Raw genomic sequence first — 14,946 nt, 5'->3', positions numbered from 1 at the left:
TAGGCAGCATAGTTGTCCCCCAGATCAGGCAGCATAGTTGTCCCCCAGATCAGGCAGCATAGTTGTCCCCCAGATTAGGCAGCATAGTTGTCCCCCAGATTAGGCAGTTTACCCCCCCCCCCCCTACACACACACACACACACACACACATATATACACAGACACATAGAGACACAGACACATATATACACACAGACACATATATACACACAGACACACACACAGACACATATATACACACAGACACACACACAGACACATATATACACACAGACACATATATACACAGACACATATATACACACAGACACATATATACACAGACACATATATACACACACACATATATACACAGACACATATATACACACACATATATATACACAGACACATATATACACAGACACATATATACACACAGACACATATATACACACAGACACATATATACACACAGACACATACACAGACACATACACAGACACATATATACAGACACATATATACACACACACACATATATACACACAGACACATATATACACACAGACACATATATACACACAGACACATATATACACACAGACACATATATACACACAGACACATATATACACACAGACACATATATACACACAGACACATATATACACACACACATATATACACACACACATATATACACAGACACATATATACACACAGACACATATATACACACAGACACATATATACACACAGACACATATATACACACAGACACATGTATACACAGACACATATACACACACACACATATATACACAGACACTCACCCGCCCTGCGCAGCAGATGGAGACAGAATACACGGCCTCTCCCCTCCCTGCTCTGCCTATGGAGGGTTGTAAGACTGCACGGGGCAGAGAGAAGGCGGGGGAGGGGGAGAGAGGAGACAGGAGGTCACGCCCCCTCCCCAGCACTGTACAGTCTCTTCCTGTCATTGCACGGAGCTCTCCCTGTCACAGGCTGCTGGTGTCAGACCTGGGCATTGTACGGCCGGTCATGAAAGCAGTGCTGCTCTGGGGATGCTGCTCCGTCCGCCCCTGTCAGTGAATGAAAAATACCGGCCATTGCATAGCCGGTATTTTTCATCCAAACTTACCGGCACAGCCCGGAATGTAGATGAAAATACCGGCTGTGCCGGTAAAATACCGGCAGGGTGGCAACCCTACCGGAGACACGTATGACCTGGAATCAACGCAAATCATCGGTCTCAGGACCCCCCAGATATTGGAACAGGATGTCTGCTGAACGATTTCAGCAGGTATCCCGTTCCGTTCATCACCTGGTTACTGTCCCAGGACGCGAGGGCGTACCTGTAAGCCCTTGGTTCTGGTGGAGTTAAGGAATGTTCACATGAGTGTATGTCTTCATGTGGAAACTGCAATAGATGGTTTTTCCTCAAAAAAACATGTTTTGCTCCTTTTTTTGCTATGTGCACATACACTTACCTCTCCTACACTGCTGTTTTTGAGGTGAGCCACATGACTGGAAGGAAGATCATGCATCTTCACCAGGATGGCCGAGTGGTTAAGGCGTTGGACTTAAGATCCAATGGACATATGTCCGCGTGGGTTCGAACCCCACTCCTGGTAAGAGTTTTACAAGCCTAATATAAAATAATAACAATAAAAATGTAATCTTTCATTCTTAAAAAAAATCCAACTATTATGTATTCTGACAGAACCCAGCAAACATGCACAAACATAAATAGCTTCTCATTTTATATCCACAATGTCAGCTACTATTACAGGCATGTAACTTAATGTAGCTATGGGAAGCTTTTTGTTAAATGTTACAGTTGTCAGTATCTTCCACGTATAATATTAATGTAGTCATGAGAAATATTAAATATTAATCGTATTAAAGAATTAAAAAAAAAAAAAATTACCAGGAGTGGGGTTCGAACCCACGCGGACATATGTCCATTGGATCTTAAGTCCAACGCCTTAACCACTCGGCCATCCTGGTAGTCACTGGGAGGGGGCGCTCCCACTCTCTTACACGTAGTCTCTGAGATGACACGCTATAGGACTACGCACCAATAGAAGTGGCGGTACTGCTTAGTGGAGTGCTCCACAGAAGGTATTTACTGCTCAACCGGCACATAGAAATCGCACACCGCAATATGTCAGGCGGAGATGGAGCTAGTGTGACCGCAGACTAGCAGCTCTCGGCTTCTCTAGCTATACGGCTATTCCGCTGAACGTACGTGCTGACTGTCTGCTTGCTATAGGCGAAACTTGTCCCGGTGCGCATTAGGGCTTATACATACGCAAGGCATGCTGGGTTATTAGACTTTACTGCGAAGCGACTCTAACGCGCATGCGTGGCTCAGTAAACGTTACCACACCGGTAGCGGCGTGCTCCTCTAGTTGTATAGGAGTGTGAGGTGGTTCGGCTCTGACAGTGACATCTTCTTCCGCGGCACTTATACATGACTCTACTGAACACTCAGAGCTGTGTTTCCCAATTAGGGTGCCTCCAGCTGTTGCAAAACTACAACTCCCAGCATGCCCGGACAGCCAGAGGCTGTCCGGGCATGCTGGGAGTTGTAGTTTTGCAACAGCTGGACGCACCCTAATTAGGAAACATTGGATTCAGCGCCTTAATGCCTCCCCACATTGACAATGATAATGCCCTCCACAGTGTGATGTCATCCAGAGCAAATCCTCTTTATCCCAATATCCCTATCCCAATAATAAAACTACCTAATCATGTAGGGGTCTAAGCACTGGGACCCCATCGCTCCCAAAATGGAGGGAAAATTGTGCCCTGGTGAATGGTGCCGCGGCAACATGCGCACTGAGGACAACTGTCCTCCGCTCTTGGGATTGGTGGGGGTCTCAATTTGTTTGACACCCCCAATACGATCAGGTAGTTATTTTGTAGATAGGAAATCATTTAGGATTTTAAGATGACCCCCAATAGCCCTGTACAAAATGGGCCCATTTTCACGGCAGAATTTCTGAGTGGAATCCAGTGAAAAAATCCAGTGAGCACTCGGACTTGCATTGCCGTCAATAGAGATGGCGATCAGACATATACAGTGGTCCCTCAACATACGATGGTAATTCGTTCCAAACGACCCATCGTTTGTCGAATCCATCGTATGTTGAGGGATCCGTGCAATGTAAAGTATAGGAAGCTGTACTCACCTGTCCCCGCCGCTCCGGACCAGGTCCTCACCGCTCCCGATGCTGTCCCAGGGGCTCCCGATGCTGTCCCGCTGCTCCGGTGTCTTCTTCGCGATCCTCCGGCTTCTTCAGCATCTTCTGCAGGGTCCGGGCCTCGCTTTCTTGTGACGTTATTCCGCTGCTGCGCCGGCGCGGCGTGCGTAGTGACGTAATAACGACGCCGGAAAGCAAGGCCCGGACCCTGGAGAAGATGCGCAAGACACCGGAGGATCGCGAAGAAGACACCGGAGCAGCGGGAATAGGTAAGCGAACCTGCCAGGGATGCTTAAACTGCTGTCCGACAGCAGCTAAAGCATTTTGCGCTGTCGGATAGCAGTTAATGCGATGGCCCCGACATATAAAAGCATCGTATGTGGATGCTGACATCGACATACGATGGCCTCTGAGAGGCCATCGCATGTCGATTTTATCATATGTCGGGGCCATCGTAGGTCGGGGGGTTACTGTATAGCTGTCAATAGAGACGGCGGTCGGACTTGCATTGCCGTCAACTAAGATGGTACTCGGACATGCATAGCAGTCAATAGAGACGGCATTCGGACTTGCATTGCAGTCAACGGAGATGGCGCACAGACATGCATTGCAGTCAATAGAGAAGGCGCTCAGACATACATAGCAGTTAGAGATGAGCGAACTTACAGTAAATTCGATTCGTCACGAACTTCTCGGCTCGGCAATTTATGACTTATCCTGCATAAATTAGTTCAGCTTTCAGGAGTTCCGGTGGGCTGGAAAAGGTGGATACAGTCCTAGGAAAGAGTCTCCTAGGACTGTATCCACCTTTTCCAGCCCAGCGGAGCACCTGAAAGCTGAACTGATTTATGCAGGATAAGTCATCAACTGCCGAGCTGAGAAGTTTGTGACGAATCGAATTTACTGTAAGTTCGCTCATCTCTAATAGCAGTCAATAGAGATGGCGGTCAGGCTTGCATTGCCGTCTACAAAGATGGTGCTCGGACATGCATTGCAGTCAATAGAGATGGTGCTCGGCCTTGCATTGCATTCAACAAAGATGACGCTCAGATATGCATTGCAGTCAGTCAATAGAAATGGTGTTCGACGGAGATGGCGCCCGGACATGCATTGCCATTAACGGAGATGTTTGTGGGGCAAAATAAGAACAAAAAAACGCCGTGATGTAACTTTTACTCACGCGACAATACCAGATATGCAAACAAAAAAATATATATACATATATATATATATATATATATATATATATATTTATATTTTAACATCTCCGTTAATGGCAATGCATGTCCGGGCGCCATCTCCGTTAAGGCCAATGCATGTCCGAACACCATTTCTATTGACTGACTGCAATGCATATCTGAGCGTCATCTTTGTTGAATGCAATGCAAGGCCGAGCATCGTCTCTATTGACTGCAATGCATGTCCGAGCACCTATATATATATATATATATATATATATATATATATATATATATATATATATATATTATTATTATTATTTTTTTTTTTTTTTTTAGGAATTTTTTTTAGGAAAGGGGTTAAATCACATTTATTTACTTTTTTTTCCCCACACTATGTTAAAGTCCCCATAGGGCACTGTTACATGCAATCTTTGGATTGCATACACCGTTCAATGCTGTGCCATAGCATAGCGTTGATCAGTGTTATCTGTGCTCGATTGCTCCAGGCTGCTGAGTCCTCCTGGAGCATCAGAGCACTGATCAGAAGTCGAGGAGGCAGGTAAGGGCCCTCCCACTGTCCTCCTCAGCTGATCCTGACACTGCATTTTCACTGCAGTGGTCCCAATCAGATCCGCTGAGCTGCTTTAATGTTTTTTTTTTTTTTTTAGATGCCGAATTCAACTTGATTGTGGCATCTAAGGGGTTAATGCTGGACATCACCGTGATCTGTGATGTCCGGCATCCACTGGTCCCACGGCCGGAACCACTCCGCTATGAAGTGGGCTCAGCTCCTGAGCCCCCATTATAGAAGAGGATTGGGACAAGGGCGTACAGGTATGCCCTTTGTCTTTAACCCTTTAAGGATGCAGGGCGTACCTGTATGCCACGAGTCCGCTCCCTTTCTAAAACACGGGGCCACGCACCTAGCAACGTCCAGGACCCGTGGCTAATAGCGCGCGGCACTGATCGCGGTGCCATGCACTGTTAACCCTTTAGACGCGGCATTCAAAGTTCATTGCCGTGTCTAAAGTGGAAGCAAGCTCAGGGGGCTGTTCGGGAACGCTGCAATTAAATCACGGCATCCCGAACAGCTGGCAGACACAAGGAGGGCCTCTACCTTCCTCCTGCATCGCTGATCGCTGAATAACTGCTCAGTGCCTGAGATCCAGACATGAGCAGTCAAGCGGCAGAATCATGGATCAAAGGTATCCTAGACACCATTGATCAATGTAAAAGATCAGTTAGTGCAGTATTATAGCCACTAGAGAGGGCTACAACACTGCAAAAAAAAAAAAAAAAGTTAATAAAGATCATTTAACCCCTTCCCTAATAAAAGTTTGAATCACCCCCCTTTTCCCATAAAAAAAAAAAACTGTGTTCATAAAAATAAACATATGTGGTATTGCCGCGTGTGGAAATGTCCGAATTATAATAATATATCATTAATTAAACCGCAATTCCCCTAAGGGGAATTATCAGTGTAAGAATTGTTCTTTGTGCCCACAAAATCTATCTACTAGTATAGTAAGAGTGGGAGGTATACCGCATACAGTTAATCAGCTTATTACCTGTAACACTAACTTTTTAGTCTACCTGCTCATCTGCCCTTGTGGATTTGTGTATGTTGGTAAATCAGATGTATGTATATAAGAGTACGTGAGCACCTAAGATCCATCGTCACGGGCAAAGGAGTCCCGAGACTAATTGCGCATGTCCGAGAATGTCGCGGAGGTGACGGAGCATGCCTGAAGTTCACCGGGTTGGAGAGAGTGGACTGCCCAAAATACGGAGGTGACAGACGTAAAACGCTGCTCCAAAATGAAACTAAATGGATTCTCAGACTGGACGCATTAGGCCCAGCCGATCTGAATGACTGTCATGACCTCAGCTCTTTTCTTTAACTATTTTTTACTTATTTTTTATGTTTTTTATGTCGCTGCATATTTTGTTTACATGTTTCTATGGTGACCTGTGATTACCAATTTAACTCACACCTGTCAGCAGTGACGTAGACCAGCGGCCTGAGAGAGTGCGGCTGGGCGCAGGAAACAGTCTGTTGCCGCGAGGGGCTCCCTGACCCTACCTGCTGTACATGCACTGGTTTTTAGAATACATTTCTGTAAGCAAGTTTCTTCCTGGGTGAGTGCATTCTTTTCTACTCTTTCCTACGTGCTACTGTTGTAAACTCAAAAAAATAACAGCTGAAGCAACCTTATAACAGAGCACGCTACAGTGCCTCCATAACAATGAGAGCCACAGGTTCCCCATATAGACTAAGACACATTAAGGTAGATTTATCACCGAGTTGTTTTGTGCGTCATTTTCAAGTCACTTTTGTTGCGTTTTTTGCTGGCAGACTTGCACATAATTTATTATGTGTGATAAAAAAAAAAAAACATATTGGGTATTTTTTTATGCAAATGATAAATTAATGACCACTGCGTATAAAGTAACCTACAAAGACACGTCTTAAAAAATTACTTATATTGTAAAAAATATATATATATATATATATATATATATATATATATATATATCAGTTCATTTAAATAAATCTGAAAAAAAAACATTAGACCAATAACAAGTAAAAAAAAAAAAAAATTCATAAATCTCCCACATTGCCTTTATACAAGACTCACAGGAATCCAATGGCATATAAGCCTTATTACCCTCATAACCAGGGCTGCCTCCATGCTGTGTGGATTGTTGAGCTACATTGTCCTGTGGGAGGAAACAGAAATGGATGGATTCCACTCTCCCAAAAAGTGATGACATTAAAACTTTACATTTAATAGATATACATGAAAAATGGATAAAGCAAAGGAAATATAATAAAAACGAAAAATAACTGACGCGTTTTAAGCTAAAACTTAGCTCTTAGTCCTGGCAATGCGTACATTGTCCTGTGGTTCTTGTTATTGTTTGTCCAAACAATTGTCCTGTTCCATCCCTAATAGAATCTAATTTGTAAAAGTTTCTATGATTTCATAGTGACTTGTCAGAAGTTTTGACCTGTAAGCGTCTAGCCTTTTAGACCCAATGATCGCTAGAATGAAGGGGGCAGAAGCTTCTTATTGATGACTGTGCCCTCCTGGGTCTGACTGATTTTTTCAACTCTCAGACAGGAAATAGGTGGAAGTCTATAACCCGTATACGTACCAGAAGATAGGAAAAGGTGTTCACAGACCAAGGAGCATGACGCTTAGCCTGAAGCTTCTGCCCCTTCATTCCAACAACATATCAGAAGGTATAATAGTAATAGTGCCAAGGTACCTGCTTTCAATTCACGCAAGTGTAAGTAAAAAGTGCAAGTGTTCACACAAAAAAAACGTGCACAAGAATGCGGTCCATTGCAAACCCGAAAGGAGAGAGGCCCCCAATAAACCGAACCCTTCACTTTCGGCCAAAAGGCACCTGCAAGGCTCAAGGTACAATGTTCCCTTTCGCCAAAGCTACTCAGGGACCGAAAGTTCTCCTGGCAAACAACTGGGCAGAAACCAGGTTGTCACCGAGGAGCCAGTAAAACCGGTTTGGCACCCCTCCCGAAGCATGGGTGCCTGGGCATGGCAGGGAGGTGGGGAACCTAAAGACCACACACACCTCCCCTGGGCCGGCAGGAGGGACACCTAGAAGGGCTACCGCACTCTGACCAATCCTAGTGTACAAACAGAACACAAAACGTGGACACAGTGACAAAAATAAATAAATAAGTGGATGTGCGCGGTGTGATACTGTCCAGACATCCAGCCAGATCTATAAAAATTTCTCAGTCCCAGCCAGAAGGCCGGGATACTAAGGATGGGTGCCCAGAACAGAGAGAGAAAAAGTGCATGCTATGTGCCATCCTTCTAGTGGGTGACAAACTCTTTCTGGCACCCTGGGGTCACCACCACTTTTGCACCTCAGCTCTTACTCTATCTGGACCTTAACCTCTTCAGGACATAGGGCGCATGGATACGCCCTGCATTTCGAGTCCTTAAGGACCGAGGGCGTATCCATACACCCGTGGGAATTCCGGTCCCCACCGCTAGCCGGTTGGGGACCGGAGCCGGATGCCTGCTGAAATCGTTCAGTAGGCATTGCGGCATATCTCCCAGGGGGGTCATTATGCCCCCCCATGTCGGCGATGGCTGCAGATCGCTGGACAATTCAGTCCAGCGATCTGCGGCGATTCCGGGTCAATCGGGTGTCCAGCAAACAGCCATAGCCAGCAGGGGTGAGGTGGCACTGGTGCCACCTCACGATCGCCCTGATTGGTCGGCCGGTTTACCGGCCGACCAATCAGGGCACCTGCTTCGGGTGTCACTCCCGCAACCCGCTCCGCCCCTCTGCCGGAGGATGTGAGCGGGTGCGGGAAGAAGACCCCGAGAGCTGGGGACCCCGATCCCTGGCGTCAATGTTGGGATCGGGGCCCCAGGAGCGGCGGCGAGGGACTGACCTGTGTCCCGGAGCAGCAGTAGGAGGTGAGTGACAGCCTCCTGCTGTTGTTTAGCAACAGCTCCCAGCATGCAAAAAGGGCATGCTGGGAGCTGTAGTTATGCAACAGCAGGAGGCAGACAACCACAATTCCCAGCATTCCCTTATGGGCATGCTGGGACTTATAGTTTTGCAACAGCTGGAGGCACATTTTTTCTATGGAAACGTGTACCTTCAGCTGTTGTATAACTACAACTCCCAGCTTGCACAAACAGCTAAAGTGCATGCTGGGAGTTGTAGTGGTGCATCTGCTGGTTGCATAACTACAACTCCCAGCATGCCCGTTGGCTGTCGGTGACTGCTGAGAGTTGTAGTTTTGCAACAGCTGAAGGCACAATGGTTGTGAAATTCAGAGTTTTTCTTTTACCTAACTCAGTGTTTCACGACTGGTGTGCCTCCAGCTGTGGCAAACTACAACTCTCAGCAGTCACCGTACATGCTGGGAGTTGTAGTTTTGCAACAGCTGGAGGCACACTGGTTGTGAAACACTGAGTTAGGTCACAAACTCAGTGATACATAACCAGTGTGCCTACAGCTGCTGCAAAACTAAAACTCTCAGCATGTACAGTCTGTCAGTGCATGCTGGGAGTTGTAGTTTTGCAACAGCTGGATGTACCCCCCCCCCCCCCCCCCCCAATGTGAACGTACAGGGTACACTCACATGGGCGGAGGTTTACAGTAAGTATCCGGCTGCAAGTTTGAGCTGCGGCAAATTTTCTGCTGCATCTCAAACTGCCAGCGAGAAACTACTGTGAACCCCTGCCCGTGTGACTGTACCCTAAAAACACTACACTACACTAACACAAAATAAAATAAAAAGTAAAAAATACTACATATACACATACCCCTACACAGCAACCCTCCCCTCCCCAATAAAAATAAAAAAACATCTGGTACGCCGCTGTTTTCAAAACGGAACCTCCAGCTGTTGCAAAACAACAACTCCCAGTATTGTCGGACAGCCGTTGACTGTCCAGGCATGCTGGGAGTTTTGCAACAGCTGGAGGCACCCTGTTTGGGAATCACTGGCGTAGAATTCCCCTATGTCCACCCCTATGCAAGTCCCTAATTTAGGCCTCAAATGCACATGGCGCTCTCACTTTGGAGCCCTGTCGTATTTCAAGGCAACAGTTTAGGGTCACATATGGGGTATCGCCGTACTTGGGAGAAATTGTATTACAAATTTTGGGGGCTGTTTTCTGCTTTTACCCTTTTTAAAAATATAAAATTTTTGGGAAAACAAGCATTTTAGGTAAAAATTTCCGCTCCGGGGACTGATTACAAACGGGGTGCCGCGTGCAAGATCCCGGGGGTCCCCAGTGGCGGGACTTCCGCGATCAGGCATCTTATCCCCTATCCTTTGGATAGGGGATAAGATGTCTAAGCACCGGAGTACCCCTTTAACCCTGAAGTAGGATCATCTGAGAGAGATTAAGAGGTTATATTATAATAGTCTGCCCCTGCTAAGAGGGCCTAGAACTAGTATTAAGATTATTGAGCCCTCGGCTATGAGAACATTTGATCTGTCTTAGGCTGCATTCACAATTCATTTTTACATTTCGGTCGGCTCATTTTTGACCCGCATGCGGTTTCCTGACCGGACTTGGAACCGTAGTTCTGCTGCTCAGCTGTGTGAGTTAACTCTTTCCTTGCTGGGCTCCTGAATGGTATACATGGGTACATTATGCACCTCAGTCTTCTATACAGCTGGCGTAGGTAAGTAGTGATGCTCTGCACCCTGTATATGCTATATATCACTCCTCACCTCCTTACACTCTGTGGACTGGGCGCTCTGAATCCGACCCATGGAGTGGTACCTGAAGGCAGTAAAAAAATTGCCACATGATACAAAAATGATTATTTCTACACACCAGCAAAAACGCAAGAAAAGAACACAAGAAAAACTGAAAAAACGCAGGAAAAAGCTGTGACAGTTCTTCTGGCGTTTTTGCTGGTGAACAAAAAACCTCAATGTAATCCGAGCCTCAAAGCAATAGAACAAAATCCCCACGTCCACTTTTCCTGTGAGGTGCAGCTCAGGTGTACAATTAGAACTGTGTGGAGATTTAGAACTTTGCACAAAATGTATCATGTGCCTTGCAATTGCACCAAATTTTGACCAACCAAAACAATCTACTAAATACTTGTACCTACAACAATGATAAATTTCCCCCAATGTATATGTGTGATTGTTTATATATGTAGTAGAGCTGAGTGTGTGTGTATATGCAGTAGAGCTGAGTGTGTGTGTATATGTAGCAGAAGCTGAGTGTGTGATCAGGTGTATGTAGCAGAGCTGTGTGTGTGATTGTGTATATGCAGCAGAGCTGAGTGTGTTATTGTGTAAATGTAGCAGAGCTGAGTGTGTGATTTTGTAAATGCAGCAGAGCTGAGTGAGTGATCAGTTGTATGTAGCAGAGTTGAGTGTGTGATTGTGTATATGTAGCAGAGCCGAGTGTGTGATTTTGTAAATGCAGCAGAGCTGAGTGAGTGATCAGGTGTATGTAGCAGAGTTGAGTGTGTGCGTGGTCATGCTTAAACATAATCACACATTCAGCTCTGCTCCATACACATGCCGCACACTAATTCCTGCTACATGTACATGATCACACACTCAGCTCTGGTACATGTACACAGTGTTTACCAACCAGGGTACCTCCAGCTTTTGCAAAACTGCAACTCCCAGCATGCCAAGTTTTGCAACACTTGGAGACATTCTGATTGGTAAACACTGATATAGAGGTAAGGGGACAGATTGTTCAGCAAAATTACATATTTTTTAAACCCAGACATTCTGGGGGAGATTCTCAAAAACTAATGTAATTTCTGTTCCAGCGATATTATTCACACTTTTTTTTCTCCTCACATTTCAAAGGTCTCTTGTGCTGCTTTGAAAATAAGTGAAAAGACATTTTCGCAGGCCAAATTTTTTTTTGCAGCCATATTGGATTTTTTTTTGTGCCAAATTATACAAAATATTCCATGGTTACTAGTGCCCAGTGATAACTGTATAAATAAAACATTTTTGAGCTTAAATGTGAGTGCAGGTGCATTGGCCAAGAAAAAAATAAAAAAATATATATATTTTTTTAATACCATTTTTCATTAATAATTGTTTCTGTTTTTTTTTTTTTTCATAATTACTTAAATAACACCTTTTCCCCAAAACACTAAGAAAAACAAAAAACAGTAAAACTAGAACACAATTTCTGTGATTTCTGGTGTGATATTTTTTGATGTAAACTGGACTCTCACCCCTTTGAAAATATCATGTAAAGCAGAAAATATACATGGACACGCCCACTTTTACAAAACTGACGTGAACGGTGTAAACCGCGGCACAAAGCTCTTTGAAAATGTGTTCGATACTTTTTGTGACAAAATTTTGGGGCAAAATTGATTTTTTTGTGCCGCAAAATTCTTTGAGAATCTCCCCTCTGTGTACTTTATAAATATTTAAGATTTTACTATTGTGCAGAGTTTTGTTCGGCGCACACTGCTGCTTAAATATAGTTTTTAATAAGGAAAGAAATAAAAGACATTTTTGAAAAGGTTCCCAATCTCAGTTTTCTTTACTCAATTAAAGAGATTTACACCATTTTATGAACAATATAATTTCAGTTGTATGTATATAAAGTATACAAAAAAGAAGGTTACAGCAGCAGCTCTCTTGGTCAAAAAATAGAGGCTCTTAGTGCACTTTTTGATCAAAACGTGTCCCCATCCACCACACGGAGGTGGCCTCTTGTCGGAAGAGACCCTAATATGCCTAATCCACTCACTTCTGCTGGGCATATGGCCTCTGACATGCAGGATCCTTTTATATTATGCATGTTTTGTATATATATATATATATATATATGCATTGTACCATATGCACTATATCTCTGCACTTTTTATATCTTTTGTATATGTATGTATTGTATTGCATGCTCTATATATTCTTGCACTCTGCAGGCACTGCTCCTATCCATTTGGTTTTAGTATACATCATTCCTGCACACTAATCAATATTCATTTATACACTTCTATAAATATATTTTTTTACAAACATTTTTTTTTAAAATTTTTTACAAAAATATTTTTCTCATTTTTGTATATGTTGCATGCACTATTTATTTGTTTTACATTATGCATGTGATCACATCCTTGTAATTTGTTTTTATGCTTTCATTTGCCCCCGGATTATTATTATAATCATTATTACTATTATCTCTAATGTATATGTATTATTTATAGCCATGTTATTGCCTTCACAGTCCACAGTCAGTTCTCCTACTATATATTTTCATTCTTTGTATTATTTAGCCCTGGGTCCAATGTTCAGCTTATTTTGTATATCCCTCTAATAGCAGCGATCTGTGGCCATTTTGGGGAAGCTTGTCTTTCTCCGTAGAATTTTTTCATGCACACAAGCGCAGTATGAGTGACTGTGGCCATGTTTTCGTGGCCACACACGCTTTATAATGTGAATGCGCGTTGCGTGCTCCTTTACACGAGTGCCGCTGTGTCCAACGTCACTTCCGACCCAGCGGCAGGTGTGTTATTCCTTTTCTATTGGGTTACTATTATATAAATACTGTACCTGTAGCCATTATTTGCAGCCACATTTTTAACATATATTGATATATATTTATTTTATTCTATCTATTATGTACATTTTTTGAATCATGTTCTTTTATTAATAAAAAATATATATATTTCCATAAATGGATTTGTACTTTATTTGGTGTCAGGGTTACAATGTGTTACGCTTTTGGTGTTTGTAGGTATATATTTAGAAGGGATAAGTTGCAATATATAGGGGAAAAAAAGAAACATGGGGGTTGGAGTGCAGGTGACTACTCCCAATGAAGCAGAGCTGTAGTGTTCTGATCAATCCGGGAGCTGTGTATTCTTCCCCCACCATCACTTTCCTCCTCCTCCTATTCTCAAAAATGAGGAATCCTCCTGCCAGAATACCCAAATCTGTAGATAACGTTGGACTTTTTGTCAGAATTGTATTAATATTTATATTTGTATATTATTATATATATTATATTTGTTTGTCTTCTATGTTATAAAGTGACATTCCTTCCCACCCAAATACCCAGTCCTCCTTATAAAGTCACCGCCCCCCCAAAAAAACACCCTTCACCCAGAGTTTTCTATACCTTTATTTAATAATAAAAAGCTTATTTCACCCTATAAAACAAATGGATGTAAATGTCCATGTCTACACCTGTCCTCAGAGCAGTGACATTCCGTATGACATCACACATGTGACTTCACAAATGGTGATAGCTGGAAAAAGAGATGCAGAGCCCCAGAGGCCTTATTCTGAGGACTGCAATCTAGCGAGCACTAGTGTTTCTATATTGTTTCCTTGCGCTTTTTATTTCATTTTATCATGATTCGAGGGGACCACATCAGCAGGGATGAGGTCAATTTGGCCTGTAGCATGTGCTGGACAGTTACCATCCTCCTGGGTTCCCTCTTCACCACCGGCCCGAGTTTCTGGTTTGAAATCACCAGCAACCAACCGAGCCGGAATATCACCTCCAGCCACCTGCAAGGGCAGAACAATACCATCAGAGATCTGCCCAGCTTGAATACTACCAGCAGCGACATGAAGTGTCCCATCTGGACGAGGACCAGGATCAGAAAGATCACCCCTGTCCTGGTGAGTAATCAAACCTCTGCCAGCAGCGACATGAAGTGTCCCATCTGGACCAGGACCAGGATCAGAAAGATCACCCCTGTCCTGGGGAGTAATGACACCACTGCCAGCAACGACGCGATCAGCTGGGATTCCATTACCAACAACCTGCAGAGCGGGGCGGCCATCATCAAAAACTATCTTGGCTGGATCAGCACTTATGGTGACATGATCATCTGCCTGCTATGCTATATCCCCATCAATAACAACCTGCTGGACCGGTTCATAGATGCTGTTGACGATCTGATCTCGTTTGCTACTATCATCAGTGACCTGCTGTCCTGGATAGACACCACCACTGACTTGATATTCTGGATCCCCACCATCACCAGCAGCTCCCTGCTTGCCTGGATGAACCCAGTCAATGAGTTGGTGACCTGGA

General features: G+C 43.9%; 2 non-coding genes across 2 annotated transcripts; one reads left to right on the top strand and one right to left on the bottom strand.

Annotated features, from left to right (window-relative positions):
- The first annotated feature begins 1,551 nt into the window (after positions 1-1,551).
- On the top strand, positions 1,552-1,634 carry TRNAL-UAA (transfer RNA leucine (anticodon UAA)). Its single transcript has one exon. It is a non-coding gene; the product is annotated as a tRNA-Leu (tRNA).
- A 293-nt stretch (positions 1,635-1,927) lies between these two features.
- TRNAL-UAA (transfer RNA leucine (anticodon UAA)) lies at positions 1,928-2,010 on the bottom strand. The gene has a single exon. It is a non-coding gene; the product is annotated as a tRNA-Leu (tRNA).
- Positions 2,011-14,946: the final 12,936 nt, after the last annotated feature.

The sequence above is a fragment of the Hyla sarda genome, chromosome 3, assembly GCF_029499605.1.
Source record: "Hyla sarda isolate aHylSar1 chromosome 3, aHylSar1.hap1, whole genome shotgun sequence".
In the NCBI taxonomy this organism is placed as follows: Eukaryota; Metazoa; Chordata; class Amphibia; order Anura; family Hylidae; genus Hyla; species Hyla sarda.
Note: the sequence above shows the minus strand (reverse complement) of the source record. Positions and strands in the feature narration are given on the sequence as shown.